This window comes from Canis lupus, chromosome 4 (genome assembly GCF_048164855.1).
Source record: "Canis lupus baileyi chromosome 4, mCanLup2.hap1, whole genome shotgun sequence".
Taxonomy (NCBI): Eukaryota; Metazoa; Chordata; class Mammalia; order Carnivora; family Canidae; genus Canis; species Canis lupus.
The window spans coordinates 37815269-37832738 of record NC_132841.1 but is presented as its reverse complement, the minus strand read 5'-3'; positions in this window follow the sequence as shown (position 1 = coordinate 37832738).

The following is a 17470-nucleotide window of genomic DNA, read 5'->3' as shown; positions in this document are numbered from 1 at the left end:
CTCCTGCAGGGAGCCTGGTTCTCTCTCTGCCTATGTCTCTGCCTCTCTCTCTGTGTCTCTCATGAATAAATAAATAAAATCATAAATAAATAAATAAATAAATAAATAAATAAATAAATACACACACATGTAAAGCACATAGCTCTGAGAAAAGCCTTAGTAAGTGAGGCCCTTCTCTTTCCCCAATTTCCTTCTCTACCCCACTACAATCACAAATCCTTGTAGACTTCAAAGCTTTTTAGACTCCAGAAAATACCAATGAAGCTCATTAAAATCTTAGGTTAGGAGACTGTTTGGTGTTTAGTTTTCTCTCCTTAAACTTTTATTTTCAGGAACTGACTTCATATGCTTGCTTTTTCTTTTTTCCTCCATACACAGAGGATTTCTATCTCCAGGTTCCAGGTAAGGAAACTAAAGAACAAAGAGGCAAAATGTTCTGCTCCAGATCACATGGCTGCTATTGGACAGAGCAAAGATTAGAACTCAGCTGTTACGACTCCAAAATCTACACTCTGATTCTCAGTACCTGAAATCTCCATGTTATGAACATAATTCTTTGTGTTTCTATATTAACTTTGTATTTTTGAACATCATGTGTGTTTTTTATTTCACTTTCCCTTGTGCTCTTTTTCTATATTCTGTAAACACAAATGTTAGATAAGTGTATCCTTCTGCTTTTCACTGAGACAGAATCTGATACAACTGTTTTGAAGTTAGAATAGTATATGTGTGGGGGCTATGTGACTGAAGCCAGAGAATCTCAAAGGAGAGATAAAATTCAGGGAACAGAGAGGCATGGGCCATTTTTTTAAAGACTTATATTTGGAAAAAAAAATCAAATGTACAGAAAAGTTGCAATATAGTAAGAATGCTATTAGACCTACTACCCAGATTATCTAGTTTCAGCATTTTGTTTCATTTGTTTTCCATATACATATGCATATACATATACATATATTTCACCTAAATGTTTGGGAATAAGTTGCATATATTATTATACTTTACCCATAAATTTTTCAGTGAATATTTCCTAAGAACAAGGATATTTTGTTTCCTATCCCCAATATAGTTATCATCTCTGGTAATGGTTAGTAACAAAGAATTTAATCTACTGTCTATATTTCAATTATGTCAATTTAGCCAGTAATATCCTTTAGAGCATTTCTCCAGTTCAGGATCTAGTCTAGGATCTGATACTGTATTAAGTTATCATGTCTCCTTAGTGTCCTTGAATCTATAAAAATCCCTCAGCATTTCTGTAACTATTGGGATATTCACATTTTTTGAAGACTATAGTTGATCTATTATTATACCCCCTTTGTCACCAGAAATTCTCTTTCAGGGGCTGATTTTTGCTCAAATGCTCAAACTCCAAAGAATATTTTTATATATCGGTGTAATTAGGATTTTTAGGGTCACTCAGGGCAGAATCAGGACATAAATAATAACACCAGAGATGTGAGGCTGTATAGAGGGAATTTTCAGGGGGAAGGGAGACATCCTGCAGTGAAGGAAGAGTAGAAAAGAAAGAGGGAGGCTGGAAGTAGAAGTCTTTTGATCCTGTAGGACTTTGGAGAGCTAATGTAAAGAAAACAGGAAGGAGCCTGTCACTCCAAGCAAAGCATCACCGTGTAGGTGTGTATCAATCAGGGTTCAAACAGAGAAGCAAACTTGTAGAAGATACATATTAAGAGACTTATTGGAAGGAATCGGCTTACAAAACTGTGGGTGTTAGCCAGGCAGGCCTAAAATCCACACAGCATACCAACAGAACGGGCAGGCTGGAACTCTGGGACATGGACTTGGAAGGTATTGTCCACAGGAAGAATTCCTTTCTTTAAAAAAAAATTTTTTTTTATATTTATTTATTCATGAGAGACACAGAGAGAGAGAGAGAGAGGCAGACACAGGCAGAAGGAGAAGCAGGCTCCATGCAGGGAGCCCAACGGGGGACTCAATCCCAGGTCTCCAGGATCACACCCTGGGCTGAAGGTATCACTAAACTGCTAAGCCACCCAGGCTGCCCAAGAATTCCTTTTCTTGGTGAAGTCTCAGTCCTAGCTTAAAGGCCTTTCAACTAATTGAATCAGGCCCGCCCAGATAATATAAAATAATTTGCTTTATTTAAAGTCAACTGATCATGTACTTTGATTACAACTTCAAAATACCTTCACAGAAACATCTAGATTAGTATTTGATTGAATAACTGGGGACTGTAGCCTAGCCAATCTGACACATCAAAAAAACCATCACAGAATAGTAGAGGTTTGGGTCTCCCGAGCAAGATAGACTCATTACAGTTATCAAACAAGGAGGAAATCAAACTACAGGAAGGATACAGAGTTTGAGTTCAGCAGCTTAAAATTTTACTTATGAAGCCGATAGTATTATAATTCTATAATATAGCTAACTAATATTGGGAACTAAAGAAGACTTTTTCCCCCAGAAAAATGACCTCATTACTGCAAGGATTATTTAGAGAAGATTCTGGGATGATGGCCAAGTAAGAAGAACCAGGAATCTGTCTCCCCAAACAGATAACAACTGCACTAGAAGAATCTTTCTGATGTAACTATTTTGGAGCCCTGGAGATTATTTAAGGCTTGCAACCTCAAGGAGAAGGTTTGGATAGTAAATTGCAGTTAAGTTCCTTTCAGCTTTTAGAACAGAAGCAGCTACCTGTCTTCCATCTCTAGCCCCATGGCAGACAGCTGTGCACATGTTCTGGAAAAAAACCTGCACACAGTCTGCCCTGGGTGAGCAGCAAGGACCAGGACTCTGTCCTCCAAATATCAGGAATATGTACTCTGATTGCTGATGTCTACTTCTGATCATAGAGGTACAAAGAGGCAGACAGCCATTGTTGTTAAACCTGCTCCCCCTTGCTACAAGCCTCTCTTCTGACTGAAGTGACTTGCAAGATATTTAAAGGTCCATACCTTTTTACTCCTTCCTTTTGTTTTTCTCTCTTTCTCCTTTTGGAAGCCACACATTAAATACCAGACATTCCAAAACAACTGCATATATGGGGAAAATTAGAAAGTAAACACATGCCCAGGGAAAGGCTCAGAAAAGACCTGAGAAACCTTAAGTTTGTACTTCGGGCTAATCCTCACAGAGGGAGAACCTACAACAATAAAAAAACAGGAACAGTAAACAAAAACAATAACAATAATGGAACACCTGGGTGGCTCAGCAGTTGAGCATCTGCCTTTGGCTCAGGGTGTGATCCCGGGGTCCTAGGATCGAGTCCCACATCTTGGCTCCCTGTGAGGAGCCTGCTTCTCCCTCTGTCTATGTCTCTGCCTCTCTCTGTGTGTCTTTCATGAATAAATTAAATTTAAAAACAACAACAACAACAAATAGCTAACCCTGGGAAATGAAGAATCTTATTTCCAGAGTTATCACATTCAAACGTCCAGTTTTCAAAAGAAAAAAATCACAAGCCATACAGAAAAACAGAAAAATATGTCCCAAAGAAAAATAATAATTAATAGAAACTTTCCATGAAAAAAGATCTGATGGAAGATATACTACATGAAGCCTTCAAACAACTGTGTTAAAGTTGCTCAGAGAATTAAAAGAAGATATGGGGAAAGTCAAGAAAAAAGGATATCTGAACAAAATGAAAATACAAATAAAGAAATAGAAAACCTAAAAAAGAAACCAGGAAGATATTCTGGAGATGAAAAGTACAATAACTGAAATGAAAAATTCCCTATAGGTATTCAAAGGCAGATTTGAACAGGCAGAATAAAGAAACAAAGAATTAAAGATAAGATCATAGCCATTATTGAATCCAAGAAACAGGAAAGGGAAAAGATTGAAGAAAAGTAAAGAGTGTAAAGAGGCTGTGGGATGCTATCAAATAAACCAACATACATATAATAGGGGTCCAAGAGGGAGAAGAGAGAGAAAGGGGCTCAGAAAGTATCTGAAGAAATAATGGCTTAAAACGTCCCAGGTTTGATGAAAGACAAATATAAACATTCAAGAAGTTCAACAAACTGCAAGTAAGATGAACTCAAAAGGATCCACACAAAGACAGATTATAATCAAACTTTCAAAAGCCAGAATGGATACAGAGACTCATGAAAGCAGCAAGAGAGAAACAACTCATCCCACACAAGGATCCTCAATAAGATCATGAGCAGATTTCTCATAAGAAGTTTTATAGGCTAAGAATCCTACATCCAACAAAACTGTCCTTGAAAATTGAGAGAGAAATTAAGACATTCCTAGATAAACAAAAGTTAAGGGAGTTTGTTACCACTCACCTTCCATATATGAAATGCTCAAGAGTCCCACAGGATGAAAAGAAGAGGCAATAGAAAATAATTCAAAACAATATGAATAAATTAAGATCCCAATAAAGGTAAATATATGGGCAACTATAACAATGGTTTGTAACCCCATGTTTTGTTTTCTACATGATTTAAGAGACCAATACATTTTTTAAATTATCAGTCTAAAAGCTAGTGTTATTGTAACTTTTTTTGTAACTCCACATTTAGTTTCCTACATAAATTAAGAAACTCAGCACTTAAAAGAATTACTAGTTTATGTCTGGGGACACACAATGTATAAAGATAGTAATCCCATAATATCAACAACTAAAAAGGATGAAGACAAAGCTATTAATGGAGCAGGGTGTCTATATATTGTTCAAATTAAGTCAGAGTGTTATAACTTTGGGATGTTAAATATAATCTCCAGAGTAATTACAATGAAAATAGCTATAGAATATATACAAAAGGAATTAGAAAGGAATATAGATATTTTGAGATAAAAATCAACTAAACACAAAAGAAGACAGTAATGTAGGAAACAAGGGACCAAGAAAAAAGTCATAAGGCGTGTAGAAAACAAACGGAAAGGTGACAGAAGCAATCTCTCCTTGTAAGTAATTACTTCTTTCTTTTAAGTATAAAAGAAAACACACTGGGTGTGAAGCCCAACACAGGGCTTGAACTCACAACCCTGAGATCAAAACCTAGGCTGAGATCAAGAGTCAGAACACTTAACCATTTGAGCCTCCCAGATGCTCCTCCATCCTTATACATAATTACCTTAAGTGTAAGTAGCTTAAACTCTCCAATCAAAAGACAGAGATCGGCAAAATGAATAAAAATATATGAACCAACTATATGCTGTCTGTAAGAACTCACTTTGGATCCAAAAACATAAATATATTGAAAGTGAAAGGATAGAGGAAAATATTTCATGAAAATCATAACCAAAGGGGAGCAAGTTAGCTTTATTAATATTAAACAAAATGGACTTCAAATCAAAAATAGTTTTCAAGAGCCAAAGAAGGACATTATGTATTAATAAAAGTTTCAACAGCTAAAAGATATAACAATTACAAACATTTATGAACCTAATAACAGACCACCAAAATATATGCAGCCGAAACTGAAATCATTTTTATTAATATCTGTGAAAAATAAAGATATATATGAAGAGATCCCTAGACCTAACCTCCAGAATACACTGACTCTTGTTTTATCTATTATTCTTCCCACTTTACTAAACCATTGCAAAGAAAGATACCTAGGTAGGAATTCTTGCAAAATATTAAAGCATCTTCCTTGTAGGGAAACAGCATAGCCTGGGCAGAGGTTAGAGTGGCAACTAGGGCTTCTATTCACAGTCAAATCTAGGTGACTGTATAGAGGGCTCCAGGAGAAAATCTCTGGATTCTGGGATCCTGCATTGGATAATTAAGAAGTTTGGAATTTGTCCATTTCTTCCAGATTGCCTAATTTGTTGGCATATAATTTTTCATTGTATTCTCTTATAATTGTCAACAAATAGTGTTGGGAAAGCTGGACAGCAACATGCAGAAAAATGACACTGAACCACTTTCTGACACTATACACAGAAATAAATTTAAAATGGATGAAAGACCTAAATGTGAGACAGGAATCCATCAAAATCCTAGAGAATAACACAGGCAGCAAACTCTCTGACCTCAAGCCATAGCAACTTATTACTAGACATACCACCAGAGACGGGAAATAAAAGCAAAAATGAACTACTACAATTTCATCAATATAAAAAGGTTCTGCATGGCGAAGGAAACAATAAGACTAAAAGGTAGCCTACAGAATGGGAGATATTTGCAAATGACATATCCAAAAAACAATGAGTATACAAAATCTACAAAGAACTTATCAAACTCAACACCCAAAAAAATAAATAACCCAGATAAGAAATGGACAGAAGACACGATTAGACACTTTTCCAAAGAAGACATCAGATGGCTAACAGACACATGAAAAAATGTTCAACATCACTCATCATCAGGGAAATACAAATCAAAAGCACAAGGAGATACCACCTTACACCTGTCAGAATGGCTAACATGAACACAAGAAACCACAGGTGTTGGAAGGATGCAGAGAAAGGGGAACCCTCTTGTACTGTTGGTGGTAATGCAAACTGGTGCAGCCACTCTGGAGAACAGAATGGAGATTCCTCAAAAAATTAAAAATACAGCTACCCTACAACCTAGCAATTGCACTACTAGGTATTTACCCAAAGGATACAAAAATATACATTCAAAGGGGTACATACACCCCAATGTTTATAGCTGCATTATCAACAATAGCCAAACTATGGAGAAAGCCCAAATGTCCATTGACTGATGAATGGATAAAGAAATAAAGAAAATCACATATTGAAAGCAGTTTTTTTATTTGATTTTTTAAAGAAGATCAACAGAACATATTCTTATCCATTTTAAAAATGAATAACAGGGAAAGAACACAAAGATCCATGAAACTCAATGCAGAAGACTCTTGACATATTTATTGTTCATGAATAATAAATATCCCTCTTGTCTAGAGAGAGGATAGTGTGATTTCCAGATGCTCATTCTTTTCTGGTCTCCTCGTGTAAACAGAGAGTAAAGAAAAGGCTGGCCTCATATAACCCCACACTCTTCATGATATGAAAAAATGCAAGATCAAGGATCTCCCACACCAGTGGAAAGAGCCACCCTGCTCAGAACAGCAGGATAGTAGAAACTTTTTAAGTAAGACACCCCAGATCCTGCAATAGTAGGGACAGGCTCTTCACAAAAGTAAACTCAGACAAAGGAGTCATTCGCTTCAGTGGCTTCAGCTCAAGACAAAAGGCAAATGTTAGGAGAGCCCCCTGAAAAAAGCCACATTGATTTTAGCCTTGTACAGAGCCCAGCTCTGTTCAAACCAAAACTGGCTTTATGGATTGTGAGGATACTGTCAGGGGCCTGAATCCAGAAGGGAGACTGTGGCTTAGGTGTATGTCTCATGAGCAGAAGGAAAGTCAGAACAAGAAGGAACCCCAGACCCCGGCAGAGCCCAGAGCTGTACATTCCTGTGATTATGGAACCTCCTACCTTGAACAAAGTGATAAATGCCACAGCCTCTGAAGGTTTGAATGTTCTAAGTAGAAGCTGGCAGTTCAGAGAAAAAGACAGACATCATGAGAAAATTATGGAATTCAAAGCACAGCAGCTCTTTCCATGTTCCCAGGAGTCAAGGGTGCCAGGTCCCACAGGCTATGCTGATCACTGTGCTGGGTCCTGTCTCAGTGTGTACACTTCTACTTAGCCACAGAGTTCTCCTCCAACCCCTCCTAGGAAGAAAATTTCTCTCAGAAATCTTTCATTCCCTATAGAGAAAAAATAATACTCATATTAGTACACTCTCTGAAGAGCATATTTTCCTTTCCAAACCTATTTGTGCCTTTTAATAGGAGTGTGGTGTGTATAGTCTCCATTGCATCTGAGATCAAGGTTGCTGGGATAGCAGTAGCTTGGACTAGAGAAAGGAAGAGATAAACATCTGTGCCTAGTGACTGTCTACTTCAGCTTCTAAACTGTGTCCCAGGCCATGGAGGGAGAATAATAGTAGCACTACAATTCTGGCTTCCTCCATTTGTACCTGTTCACATATCCTAATATTAGGTTCATTATTTTCCTAATCCTTTCATTAGATAAGACAAAAAAAAAAAAAAAAGCTTCCAGGCATATTTTCAGGAGCCTTCAAAAGTGACAAGCTCCAACGAAGACCTAATCACAGGATCTGGTTGAAGTAGACCCACCCCCTCAATATTGTCACTTTATACAATTCGAGGGTAAACTGTAGTGTGGGTGTGGTTATAAGGATATAATAGGGCAATAAATGCTCCACTTAACCTCCAGGGATGATAGGAGACAAGCAACCTCATATATCACAAAAGCAAGAAATGAAAATTTGAGGTAGCCCTCCCTGAGTTCAGAAGGGTTAAGAAAACTCTATGTCTCCGTATCTCTTGGTATGAGACTAGCTGACACCCACACATAAGAGTCCTTCCCCTTCTTAACGAGACCTGAGAAGTTGGGTAGTGAATATGTGGAGCAGTTACCCCTTCTCCTTTGCCCCTTTCCCATATTCTAGAGCATTACAGAACACAGAACTGAAGTGTGTGTGAGGGCAGGGGAGTTGTCAAGGAGGTTGCTGGGGACTGGTTCATCTCTCTGTCCCAAATGAAAAGTGTTCATGGGTTCCCTCCTGCCTACCTCAACCCCAGAGAGAGCACAAACTGTGTAAGAGAGCATGAGTAGAAACATACATGTAGTGATCTCGGCTACTGATACCTGAACACTATGGCTCTCCAGGGGTGGGATGGTAAAGCAGTTTTCTTTACTCCTCTACCCACCCCCAACAAATGAATGACAAGGGAAGGGATGTAAGTTCTTTTTTTTTTATTTTTTATTTTTTAAAAGATTCTTTTTTCTTAATTTTTATTTATTTATGATAGTCAGAGAGAGAGAGAGAGAGGCAGAGACACAGGCAGAGGGAGAAGCAGGCTCCATGCACCAGGAGCCCGACGTGGGATTTGATCCCGGGTCTCCAGGATCGCGCCCTGGGCCAAAGGCAGGCGCTAAACCGCTGCACCACCCAGGGATCCCCCTTTTTTTAAATTTTTTTATTGGAGTTCAATTTGCCAACATATAGCATAACACTCAGTGCTCATCCTGCCAAGTGTCCCCCACAGTGCCCATCACCCAGTCACCCCAACCCCCCCCAACCTCCCCTTCCATTACCCCTTGTTCATTTCCCAGAGTTAGGTATCTCTCATGTTTTGCCACCCTCACTGATATTTTCACTCATTTTATCTCCTTTCCCTTTATTCTCTTTCACTAATTTTTATATTCCTCAAATGAATGAGACCATATAATGTTTGTCCTTTTCCAATTGACTTATTTCACTCAGCATAATACCCTCCAGGTCCCTCCACGTCAAAGCAAATGGTGAGTATTTGTCGTTTCTAATAGCTGAGTAATATTCCATTGTATATATAGACCACATCTTTATCCATTCACCTGTCGATGGACACCGAGGCTCCTTCCACAGTTTGGCTATTGTGGACATTGCTGCTAGAAACATCGGGGTACAGGTGTCCCGGCGTTTCACTGCATCTGTATCTTTGAGGTAAATCCCCAGCAGTGCAATTGCTGGGTCGTAGGGCAGATCTATTTTTAACTCTTTGAGGAACCTACACAGAGTTTTCCAGAGTGGCTGTACCAGTTCACATTCCCACCAACAGTGCAAGAGGGTTCCCCTTTCTCCACATCCTCTCCAACATTTGTTATTTCCTGTCTTATTAATTAACTTTTCCCCATTCTCACTGGTGTGAGGTGGGATCTCATTGTGGTTTTGATTTGTATTTCCCTGATGGCCAGTGATGCGGAGCATTTTCTCATGTGCTTGTTGGCCATGTCTATGTCTTCCTCTGTGAGATTTCTGTTCACGTCTTTTGCCCATTTCATGATTGGATTGTTTGTTTCTTTGCTGTTGAGCTTAATAAGTTCTTTATAGATCTTGGATACTACTCCTTTATCTGATAGGTCATTTGCAAATATCTTCTCCCATTCTGTAGGTTGTCTTTTAGTTTTGTTGACTGTTTCTTTTGCTATGCAGAAGCTTCTTGATGAAGTCCCAATAATTCATTTTTGCTTTTGTTTCTCTTGCCTTCATGGATGTATTTTGCGAGAACTTGCTATGGCCAAGTTCAAAAAAGGTGTTGCCTGTGTTCTCCTCTAAGATTTTGATGGAATCTTGTCTCACATTTAGATCTTTCATCCATTTTGAGTTTATCTTTGTGTATGGTGTAAGAGAATGGACTAGTTTCATTCTTCTGCATGTGGATGTCCAATTTTCCCAGCACCATTTATTTTAGAGACTGTCTTTTTTTCCAGTGGATAGTCTTTCCTCCTTTATCAAATATTAGTTGACCATAAAGTTGAGGGTCCACTTCTGGATTCTCTATTCTGTTCCATTGATCTATGTGTCTGTTTTTGTGCCAGTACCACACTGTCTTGATGACCACAGCTTTGTAGTACAACCTAAAATCTGGCATTGTGATGCCCCCAGCTATCCAAAACAAGACAAAGACTCCACCAAAAAGGAGAATTATAGGCCAATATCCCTGATGAACATGGATGCATAAATTCTCAACAAGATACTAGCCAATAGGATCCAACAATACATTAAGAAGATTATTCACCATGACCAAGTGGGATTTATCCCCGGGATGCAAGGCTGGTTCAACACTCGTAAAGCAATCAATGTGATTGATCATATCAGCAAGAGAAAAAACAAGAACCATATGATCCTCTCAATAGATGCAGAGAAAGCATTTGACAAAATACAGCATCCATTCCTGATCAAAACTCTTCAGAGTGTAGGGATAGAGGGAACATTCCTAGCATCTTAAAAGCCATCTACGAAAAGCCCACAGCAAATATCATTCTCAATGGGGAAACACTGGGAGCCTTTCCCCTAAGATCAAGAACAAGACAGGGATGTCCACTCTCACCACTGCTATTCAACATAGTACTAGAAGCCCTAGCCTCAGCAATCAGGCAACAAAAAGAAATAAAAGGCATTCAAATTGGCAAAGAAGAAGTCAAACTCTCCCTCTTCGCCGATGACATGATACTCTACATAGAAAACCCAAAAGTCTCCACCCCAAGATTGCTAGAACTCATACAGCAATTCGGCAGTGTGGCTGGATACAAAATCAATGCCCATAAATCAGTGGCATTTCTATACACTAACAATGAGACTGAAGAAAGAAAAATTAAGGAGTCAATCCCATTTACAATAGCACCCAAAAGCATAAGATACCTAGGAATAAACCTAACCAAAGAGGTAAAGGATCTATACCCTAAAAACTACAGAACACTTCTGAAAGAAATTGAGGAAGACACAAAAAGATGGAAAAATATTCCATACTCATGGATTGGAAGAATTAATATTGTGAAAATGTCAATGTTACCCAGGGAAATTTACATTTAATGCAGTCCCTATCAAAATACCATGGACTTTCTTCAGAAAGTTGGAACAAATCATCTTAAGATTTGTGTGGAATCAGAAAAGACCCTGAATAGTCAGGAGAATATTAAAAAAGGGATGGAAGTTCTTATCAAAACTTGGAACGGAAGAAAAACATGCTCTATACAAGCTTGCAAGCCTTTGTATAGTCTTCAAGAAACATTCAGGTTGCTCTCCTCAACTGGGTGGAATTGGATTCAAAGCTAGAGGCATGAGTATTGACTCCAGTCTTGAGTCAGTCTCCACACTTCCCAACCTAAAAACAGTGACATTTTTTGTATTTTTGAAAAATTATTGAGTGTCACATAGTGCTGAGGGGGCTTTGTGTCACAGGGGGTATTGCACAGTAAAATCTGAGATGGTCAGAACAAGACACAGTAAAAGGGTACTTGCTACTTAAGGATCTTTAATGTTGGGACACCTGGGTGGCTTAGTAGTTTGAGCCTCTGCCTTCAGCTCAGGGTGTGATCCCAGAGTCCCAGGATTGAGTCCCACATCGAGCTCCCCTCAGGGAGCCTGCTTTTCCCTCTGCCTCTGTCTCTGCCTCTCTCTGTGTCTCTCATGAATAAATAAGTAAAACCTTAAAAAAAAAAGAATTTTTAATGTCTGCAGTGTTAATACGTCTTAGAGCAAATGTTCAACTCATAATGAGACCTCTTTGTTTTGTAGTTACCTTCTGTAAAATATTCCATGTGAGGGCAAAAGGATGACCCAGATGTCAGTGGTGGTTAATATAAGGACAACAGTAGCACAGTGAGTGGGGAACAAGGAAAATGACTAATGGGAAATCAGAATGAACCAGAAGTGGGAGGAATTAGAATGTTCATCATTTCCATCATACCCACCCCACCAGACACAAAGACACACAGACAATCAGACCCAGGCCCACCTCTTTGCAGCAGCTGACAGTCCTGGGACCATCCCCATAAGAAGTGCTTTTAGGGTTTATCTTTGAGCACAAAGTCAATGTCTGCATGAATATTGTCAGACATATTTACTCTCTGAGGAAGGTGATCTTGGGGTCTCCTCAAGCTGTGTTTCATGATAATATCTAGGATCCTTGTATTAGTTTCTAAGTTCTGCCATAAGAATTATGACAAACTTTGTGGCTTATAACAACAAAATTATTCTCTCACCATACTGGAGGCAAGAGTTCAAAATCAAGATGTCACTCATACTATATATAGAAATCCCTTATAGACTCCACCAAAAAACTACTAGAACTGATAAATGAATTCAGGAAAGTTGCAGGATACAAAATCAATATACAGAAATCCATTGCATTTCTATACACTAATAATGAAGTAGCAGAAAGAGAAATTAAGAAAATAATCCCATTTACAATTGCACCTAAAATAATAAACACCTAGAAGTAAACTTAACCTTGAAGGTGGAAGATCCGTACTTTGAAAACCAGAAAACACTGTTAAAAGAAACTGAAGACAATGCAAACAAATGGAAAGATATTCCATTCTCATGGATTAGAAGAACAAATGTTGTTAAAAAGTCGAGACTACCCAAAGCAATCTATACATTAAATGCAATCTCTATTAAAATACCAACAGCATTTTTCACAAAAATAGAACAATCCTAAAATGAGTATGGAATTATGAAAGACCCCAAATAGCCAAAGCAATCTTGAAAAAGAACAAAACTGGATATATCAAAATCCCAGATTTCAAGATATACTGCAAAGCTGTAGTAATCAAAACAGTATGTACTGGAACAAAAATAGACACACAGATCAATGGAACAGAATTGAGAGCTCAGAAATAAACTTATTATTACATGGCCAATTAATATTAAACAAAGCAGGAAAGCTATCCAATGGGAAAAAGGTAATCTCTTCAACAAATGGTGCTGGGAAATAAGGACAGCTACATGCAAAAGAAAGAAACTGGACCACATTCTTACATGATACACAAAAACAAATTCAAAATGGATTAAGAACCTAAAGGTGATCCCTGAAACCATAAAAACTCTAGAAAAAGAACAGAGGCAGTAATTTCTCTGACATCAGCCACTGCAACTTTCTTCTAGATATATCTCCTAAGGCAAGGGAAACAGAAGCAAAAATAAACTATTGAGACTACATCAAAATAAAAAGCTTCTGCCCAGCAAAGAAAATAATCAATAAAACAAAAAGACAACCTACTGAATGGGTGAAGATATTTGCAAATGACATGTTCAATAAAGGGTTAATATCCAAAATACATAAAAAAATTTGCACAATCCAACACAAAAAAATAATCTAATATTAAAATGGGCAGAAGATATGAACATTTTTCTATGGAAGACATCCAGATGGCTAACAGACACATGACAAAATGCTCAACATCACTCATCATCAGGGAAATACAAATCAAAACCACAGTCATAAATCACCTCACACCTGTCAAAATAGCTAAAATCAAGAACACAAGAAACAACAAGTGTTGGCAAGGATATAGAGAAAAAGGAACCTTCATGCAGTGTTAGTGGGAATGCAAACTGGTGCAACCACTGTGGAAAACAGTACGGCGGCTCCTCAAAAAATTAAAAATAGAGCTACCATATGATTCAGTAATTCCACTAGTGGATATTTACCCAGAGAATATTAAAACACTAATTTGAAAAGATATATGCACCCCTATGTTTATTGCAGTGTTATTTACAATAGCCAATTTGTGGAAGCATCCCAAGTGTCCATTGCTAAATGAGTGAATATGGATGATGTGGTATATATACATACCATGGAATATTATTCAACCATAAACAAGAATGAAATCTTGCCATTTGCAATAACATGGATGGATCTAGAGAGTATAAGCAATAAAATCAGTCAGAGAAAGCAAATACCATATGATTTCAGTCATTTGTGGAATTTAAGAAACAAAACAGAGAAAAAAGAAAGAAACAAAAATCAGACTCTTACCTATAGAGAATAAATTGATGGTTACCAGAAGGGAGGCATGTGGGAGAATGGAGTGATATAGGTGAAAGGGATGAAGAGTACACTCATCACAATGAGCATTGAGTAATGTACAGAACAGAATCGCTATACCGTACATCTGAAACTAACATAACACTGGGTGTTAACTATACTGGAATTAAATTTTTAAAACTTTTAAAATTTTAAATTTTTAAATTTTTAAATTTTAAATTAAAAACAAAACAAAACAAAATCAAGGTGTCAGCAGGGCCACATTCCCTCCAAAGCCTCCAGGAGAGAATCTTTCCTTGCCTCTTTCAGTGGCTGGTAGCTTCTGGTGTCCCTTGGCTTGTGGCAGCATAACTCCAATCTCTGCCTCCATCTTCACATGACCTTCCTCTCCAAGTGTCTCTGTGACCCATCTGTCTCTCCTTCTATTATAAAGATCAGTATGTAAAATTCAGTTGCTTTTCTAAATATTACCAATGAACAGCTAGAAACTGAAATAAAAATACTCTTTACATAGCATCGAAAAATAGAAATACTTAAAGAAAAATCTGACTAAAGCTGTGAAAGATCTCTAAAAACCACGTAATAGGGCAGCCCAGGTGGCTCAGTGGTTTGGCGCCGCCTTCCACCCGGGGCGTGATCCTGGAGACCCCGGATCGAGTCCCGCGTCGGGCTCCCTGCGGGGAGCCTGCTTCTTCCTCTGCCTGTGTCTCTGCCTCTCTCTCTTTCTGTGTCTCTCATAAATGAATAAATAAAATTTTAAAAAAATAAAAATAAAAACCACATAATATTGCTGAGAAAAAAATCACAAATGATCTAAATAAATGGAGAGATACTCCATGGATTGAAAACCCGATATTGAGAAGATGTCAATTCTTCCCAGTTTGATCAATGCAATACCAAACAAGATGCAGCAGGCTTTTTGTGTGTGTATAAACATTGACAAACATTCTAAAGTTCATGTGAAATGGAAAATTCCTAGAATGGCCAAAACAACTTTGGAAAAAAAACAAAATTGAAAAGCTTATATCACTTGATTTCAAGACTTGTTATAAAGTTTTGGTAACCGGGGATCCCTGGGTGGCTCAGTGGTTTAACGCCTGCCTTCAGCTCAGGGTGTGATCCTGGAGTCCCGGGATTGAGTCCCATGTCGGGCTCCCTGCATGGAGCCTGCTTCTCCCTCTGCCTGTGTCTGCGTCTCTCATGAATAAATAAATAAATCCTTAAAAAAATAAAAATAAAGTTTTGGTAACCCAAACAGCGTGGTGTTGACATAAAAAAAGCAAATAGATCAATAAAGCAGAATATATATATATATACACATAAATAATGGATTTTTAAAATATAGACTTCATTTACTAGAACAATTTTAAGCTTACAGAAAAATTGAGAAGATAGCACATAAAGTTCCTATATACCTCTCACCAAGTTCCCCCATTATTAACATTCTACGTTAATATAATACATTTGTTATAATTAATGAACCAATATTGATACATCATTATTAACTAAAGTCCATCATTTAGTCAAATTCCCTTAGTTTCAACTAGCATCTTTTTCTGTTCCAGGATTCTACCCAAATTACATCTTGCTGTTATGTCTTCCTAGGTTCCTCTTAGCTAAGACAGTTTCTCAGACTTTCCTTATTTTTGATGACCTTGACAGGTTTAAGGAGTACTGGACAAGTATTCTGTAGAATGTCCCTCAATTGGGATTTGTCTGATGTTGTTATCATTAGGCTGAAATATGTGTTTTGAGGAGGAATACTTTAAAGATAAAGTGCTTTGTTATATCAATGTTATATCCTAGCAACATGATTTATCTGATGAAGTTAACCGTCACCCTCTGGCTGAAATAGGGTCTTTCACTTTTCTCCACTATAAAAGTACTCTTCCCCTCTCCACTTTCCTATACCACACTCTTCAGAAAGAAGTCACTACACACAGCCCACACCTGAGGAGTAGAGTTATACTCCACTTCCTTACGGGTAGAATATCTATATAAATTATTTGAAATTATTTTTCAAGAGAGATTTTTCTCACCTCCCTCATTATTTATTTAATAATTTATATCAATATAGACTCATGGATATTTATTTTATACCTTGGGTTATAATCCAATACTACCTTATTTATATCTCTTGTTCAAATTGTTCAAATTGGTCATTGGGAGCTCCTTCAGTTGGCTTCTGTGTTCCTTTGACAAAATCCCATTAATATAATTCTTTTCTTCAGCACCTCCTACATTTTTGGGTCTACAAAATCCTCTGGATCCCTCTTGTATACTTCCTGTCCTAGTGATAAAAATAATCCACTTCTCCAAGGAGCCCTGGGCCTTTTTATTGGCATATGGTATTTAAAAACCAAATTTTGGGCATTAGGTGTGCATTCATTGCTAACGGAGTCAATATTTGATTTTAACAAAGGTGCAAGGGCAATTCAGTAGAGAAAGCAGACTTCCCAACAAATGATGCTAAAGCAATTGAATATGCAAGTGAGCTTGGGTCTATACTTTGTTCCAAGCTCAAATTTATTATAAAGAAAGATCCATTACAGGACATATTGATGAGTTGGACTTCATCAAAATTCATGCACTGTTCTCTGGAAAACACTATTAAAAGAATGAAGAGACAAGCCACATGTGGAGGAAGAATGTTTACCTAACCAAGTGTTGATCTGATTAAAAAAAAAACTTTAATCCAGAATTTATATTTAACTTTTATGACTCAACAATAAGAAAACAATTCAATTTCTTAAATAGATATAATATTTGCACACATCTTCCCAGAAGGATATATGGGTAGCAAACGAGCACACAGAAGATGCTTGCCAATATTTGTCATGGGGGAAAACATATTAAAACCAGACCTATTAGAATGTATAAAATTAAAAAGATTGATCATGCAAAAAGTTTGAAAGGCTGTGGAGAAACTGGTAGAACTTATAGAAATATGTTCATTGGAAAACATTCTAGCAGTTTCTTAAAAAGTTAAACAAATATCTACCATACGATTTAGCCATTCTACTCCAAGTTATTTAATAAAAAGACAGGAAAGTATGTGTTCATTCAAAGACTCGAATACAAACACTTCTTACTTATCTCAGTCCTGAGCACCACAAACCTGCAGGCATACAGACACTCAAGAAATTCTGGATAGAGGGATCCCTGGGTGGCGCAGCGG